Raw genomic sequence first — 5,705 nt, 5'->3', positions numbered from 1 at the left:
CTTCCTGACTGACTCACCTGGTGAGTTTTCATGCCATCCTCTTAAGGACAGGCCTGCTTGAAAGCAGACCGTCGCCGGGCGTGGTGGCGCACGCCTTTAATCCCAGCATTTGGGAGGCAGAGGCAGGCGGATTTCTGAGTTCGAGGCCAGCCTGGTCTACAGAGTGAGTTCCAGGACAGCTGGGCTACACAGAGAAACCCTGTCTCGAAAAACCAAAAAAAAAAAAAAAAAGAAAGCAGACTGTCACCCGGCCAGGCATGTAACTTAGCTGGCGTTCCAGAGACGCAGTGTTCCATCCCAGACAGCATACGCTCAGCATGGTGATGTACCCTGTAATCCCACCACTCCAAAGGAGAATGCAGAAGGATCAGAAGTTCAAGGGATAGAAGGTGGGGTGGGGTGGGGTGGGGGGGGCGTAGAGAGATGGTTCAGTGGTTAGGAGCACTGACTGCTCTTCCAGAGGTCTGGAGTTCAATTCCCAGCAACCACATGGTGGCTCACAACCATCTGCGATGGGATCCGATGCCCTCTTCTGAAGACAGCACATTGTACTCACATATGTAAAATAAACAAATCTTTTAAAAAATGATTTCTCTCATCCACCTGACTTTGTGTAGCCCTCCTATTGGAAAGTGGGACCGGGAAACCATTAGTAGGATGGAGACAGGTAGGAGAGTGCCCCCTAGAGGCAGCAGCATTCTTTAACAACGTAGGCCCCGACTGCATCCTCTCTTTCCTTCATCCCCTGCTGTTGCCTGCCCCACTCCATAGTCTACAGCCGCTTTGTGCTGCTGAGAGGCCGGTGCTCCACCGCTATCCTGAGAGACTTTCCGATGTAGGAAACAGTCCTGTGGTTGAGGACAGACAGCCCAGTGCGTGTGTGCTCAGACTCAGGAATAGACCATTCTGCCTAGAAAGCCTAAGTGGGGAAAAGTATTTGAAACAAGGCAGGAGGGGCTAATTTGGACTGTTCAGTCTAGAAACAAGTCCAGGCCAGAGAGAGTGTCCAGAACACAGGCTCCCCCTGCTGGGCCCCCTCCAGCTCTGCTTCCAGTCCTGGCTCAAATGTCCCCTTCTCAGAGCCCCTCTCCGTGACCATCTGTGATAACAGCTCTTGGTTTTCAACTTGACTACATCAGTAATTAACTAGAACCCAAGTGTCTAGGTACACCTGTGACAGATTTTTTTTCCCCCTTCTTAAATTTGATTATTTGAAGTGGTAGACTCACTTTTAACCTGGATCTTTTAAGGTAGTTAAGATCCACCTTTAGCCGGGCGTGGTGGCGCACGCCTTTAGTCCCAGCACTCGGGAGGCAGAGGCAGGCGGATTTCTGAGTTCGAGGCCAGCCTGGTCTACAGAGTGAGTTCCAGGACAGCTAGGGCTACACAGAGAAACCCTGTCTCGAAAAAACCAAAAAAAAAAAAAAAAGATCCACCTTTAATGTGGGCCGTACCTCCTGCTGGCAGCCTTTATAAAGGATGGGGAAGACGGAAACTTCTTCGAGTTCTTTCTGACTAGTCCATGCCTTCACGGCATTAGAGACTACTTCAAGGTTCTGCATATACTGGAAAGCTGCTGAGGCCTCCAACTCATACAACAAACAACTACGGGGCCATTGGGCCTTCTATGGGTAGACAGCCATGGTTGGACTAGCTGAACCCCAGCCTGTAAGCCTTTCTAATAAATACTCTTTGTGTGTGTGTGTGTGTGTGTGTGTGTGTGTGTGTGTGTATGTGTGTGGTTTTTCGAGACAGGGTTTCTCTGTATAGCTCTGGCTGTCCTGGAACTCACTCTGTAGACCAGGCTGGCCTGGAACTCAGAAATCTGCCTGCCTCTGCCTCCCGAGTGCTGGGATTAAAGGCGTGTGCCACCACGCCCAGCTTCTTTTTTTTTTTTTTTTTAAACAGGACTTATTTATTTATTTATTATATGTAAGTACACTGTAGCTGTCTTCATACACTCCAGAATAGAGAATCAGATTTCGTTACAGATGGTTGTGAGCCACCATGTGGTTGCTGGGATTTGAACTCAGGACCTTTTGGAAGAACAGTTGGGGCTCTTAACCACTGAGCCATCTCACCAGCCCAATAAATACTCTTTTTGGTTGTTGTTGTTTTTTGTTTGTTTGCTTGTTTGTTTCGAGACAGGATTTCTCTGTATAGTCCTGGCTGTCCTGGAAATCACTCTGTAGACCAGGCTGGCTTCGAACTCAGAAATTCGCCTGCCTCTGCCTCCCAAGTGCTGGGATTAAAGGCGTGCACCACCACACCTGGCATAAATACTCTATATACATATACATTCACATTCTATCAGTTCTGTTCGCCTAGAGGGTCCTGAACTCCTTTTCTGGTTATGTACCATTGTCATAGTTTCTAGGACATAGTCTTCCAATTTGTCCCATTTGTAGTAGATCTCCTTCAGCACCCTGAAGTGGGCCATGTGAACCTTGTGTACTATGGGATCTACAGTGCAGAGCCCAGCACCTAACACATGAGGGATGACTGATCAATATTTATGGGGGAAAAAAAAGGATGATCTCGCAAGATGGACAGGCATTTCCTGTCATCATCGGGTAAGAGGAACACTGGGAATGTGGTGGCCTTTGTATTCTTTTTGCTTGCTCTCCTCCTTTCCCCATTCTAAATCAGTCACCACTCACACTGGCTCTTTTGTTTAAAATCCTGAAGCTGCCCAAGACTTAGCTGGATTTGCTTTCTAGGCCCACATCCTTGAGATGAAGCTGTGGGGAAGAGGCAGAAAAAAGGAGGGTCTTGGAGATTGGGGAGAGAGTCTCCTGGGAGCATCCAGGAAGCTGACAGGGTTACCGGGGTGTGAGGCACCTAGATAGGCTGTCCCTTCTCCCAACACACCATAGATAGATTGTGTGTGGTGTGTGTGTGTGACTGTCGCTTGTGGGTGGTGGTCACTGCATGTGTTAGCAGCCATTGAAGCACTGTGTCATCATCTTCAGTGTCGACAGTCTTGAATCCTGACTCAGGTGAGGTTTCACTAGAGCCCCCAGAGATATACATTCCAGGATAGATCAGATTAGATGCCCCCATAAAGAACTGCTACGTTTGTTTCTGCATCCCTGCCTCAGGGGCAGCGTTATCTGCAGGTCCCTCAGGGAGCACACCTGCCTTTGTTGTCCAGGCCTTCTGGGAGCAGCTTTACCGCAAGATTGCTTGAGGAGAGGACCTTCAGGCACCCAGGTGGTCTAGGCAGATGTCTTCTCCCGGTGTGACTTCAGGGAAGCAAGGAAACACTTCTTCAGGGGTGAGAGGGATAGCTCTGTGGATAAGAGTGTGTACTACCCGTTGTAAGGCATTTGATCACACTGTGAACCCCGAGATTGTGTTATTTACTGGGGGAAAAAAAGGTTTTTAATTGTAGTGTAGCACATACATTTAATCCAACAACTTTCTACTTGAATATTGTAAACGGGATTAAATATATTCAACCACAGGTCGGGAGGCAGAGCAAGCAACCAGCTGACAGGAAGTCGACATAGGATTATTCCAACAAAAACCATAGAGAGTAAGAGGGCATCAGGAAGATGGATAGAGAGACACACAGGAAGTAGAAGGGAGGGACCTTCAGTTTGAAGGAGGTTGAGACAGTGTGAGGGAGGAGATTCCTGGCTGGAAAGGAAGGTCAGCTGGGTGCTTTCTCTGCCTCTCTGAGCTAGCAGGCTTCCACCCCAGCATCTGGCTCCTGCGTCCTCATTGGTAGAAATCAAATGATTGAGATTAAAAAAAAAAAAAAAAGCATTTGGCACACAATGTGGTACCTATCCAAAACCCTTTGTGACCAGGATGTGGCACAAAGGGCACAGAGGAAATTCCCTCAGTTGCCTAAACAGCTCACCTCTCCCCCAAAGAGGCACCCATTAAACTATAGGAACCAACAGAATGGTTACAACTTTTGGCTAACGTGTGGCTTACTCATGCTTCAGTCAACCACTGATGGAACTCAAACTAATAGAAAATGGCAGACTATAGAGCAGAGAATGGAATGGCCAATGCTGAGGAAAGAACCACAAAATCGGCACAGCAGTATTGACTGGCAGTATTGACTAGAAGATGAACAACTAGGAAAGCAAAAGGAAAACTCTCTCTCTTCAATTCATGGCTTGTGCAATGGTACAGCTGCGTGGTCATCAAAACGGAAAACCACTAACTGGCAGATAAATGGCAAAGATACCTGAGCGTGGGAGGCGTGAATGAATGGAAGTGACAAAACCTAGCAACACTTAGCAAAGACATTGAATTCTGTGTAGCTTATACAGGCAAGACATAAAATGTCTGAAAATAATTAGACAGTGGACAAATTAGCATCATGTTAAATTAAGACTAGAATATTAAAATTTGCCTGGGAGCTGGGCGTGGTGGCGCATGCCTTTAATCCCAGCACTCGGGAGGCAGAGGCAGGCGGATTTCTGAGTTCGAGGCCAGCCTGGTCTACAAAGTGAGTTTCAGGACAGCCAGGGCTGCACAGAGAAACCCTGTCTCGAAAAACCAAAAAAAAAAAAAAAAAAAATTTGCCTGGGAATGAGTTCAGAATAAATCAGCGAGGATGATAAATACAAATTGGAGGGCTGGTGAGATGGCTCAGTGGGTAAGAGCACCCGACTGCTCTTCCAAAGGTCTAGAGTTCAAATCCCAGCAACCACATGGTGGCTCACAACCATCCGTAACGAGATCTGGCGCCCTCTTCTGGAGTGTCTGAAGACAGCTACAGTGTACTTACATATAATAAATAAATAAATCTTAAAAAAAAAAAAAAGAAATAGTTTTTAAAAAAAAAATTGGAAAAACTTGAAAGTTTAACCCTAATGCTGAAATAAGGGGAAATTCTCTCCTAAGCTAGGTGTCTCTACCCTCTCAAGACGCCGTCCCACAAACATGGAACAGGTAATGAACTTTGTCGAGCCAAGTGGGCAGTTTGTAAAGGACTCAGTTCGGCTGGTTAAACTATGCGCCAAACCGGACAGAAGGGAATTCCAGAAGCTCTCATGGCCACAGTGGTAGGATTTGCAATCATGGGATTCATTGGCTTCCTCATGAAACTGATCCATATCCCTATTAATAACATTACTGTGGGTGGCTGAGTCCTTTCTCACCACGGGATGAGTGAACAGTGAGGGGGTGACACGATCATGAAGTGAAACGTTGTTGCCTGGATGCTTTGTGGTTCTTGTTTCTTTCCTCCTTCCTATGAGGTTTTCTATTTCTAAATTAAAATAATTTCAAAATAAACACTTTTTCCATAACAGAAAAAAAAAAAAAAGAATAAGAAGAAATAGAGAACCAGGACAACCCTATGAGAATAACTGTTCTAAGGAGCCCATAGCCAGGGGGTGGTGCACACCTTTAATCCTAACACTTGGGAGGCAGAGGCAGGCACATAAGAATTACAGTGATTTAAATTAAAAAAACGCTTGCAAAAAGCAGACTGAAATTCAAAGTGAATGTTCTTTGTGATCTAAAAATAAATACACTTAAACCTTGAACCATCCCATAAAGAGAAAGGGAAATATTGGTATATTTACCCACACATACTAAGATCTATTTAGTTTCAAATTTTCACAATAATTTTTAAATTTTCAATTGAAAGATAATACTTTTTCTGTTGCCAAACAAAACAAAACAAAACAAAAAACCATTTTGCCCTAGGAAAGATATAAGCTGCCAAGAAATAACCC

General features: G+C 45.7%; 1 pseudogene; it reads left to right on the top strand.

Moving 5' to 3' along the window:
- The first annotated feature begins 4,905 nt into the window (after positions 1–4,905).
- On the top strand, positions 4,906–5,111 carry LOC110302524 (protein transport protein Sec61 subunit gamma pseudogene; annotated as a pseudogene).
- The last annotated feature ends 594 nt before the right edge of the window (positions 5,112–5,705 follow it).

The sequence above is a fragment of the Mus caroli genome, unplaced genomic scaffold (assembly GCF_978045245.1).
Source record: "Mus caroli unplaced genomic scaffold, Mus_caroli_1 scaffold_11, whole genome shotgun sequence".
Taxonomy (NCBI): Eukaryota; Metazoa; Chordata; class Mammalia; order Rodentia; family Muridae; genus Mus; species Mus caroli.
Note: the sequence above shows the minus strand (reverse complement) of the source record. Positions and strands in the feature narration are given on the sequence as shown.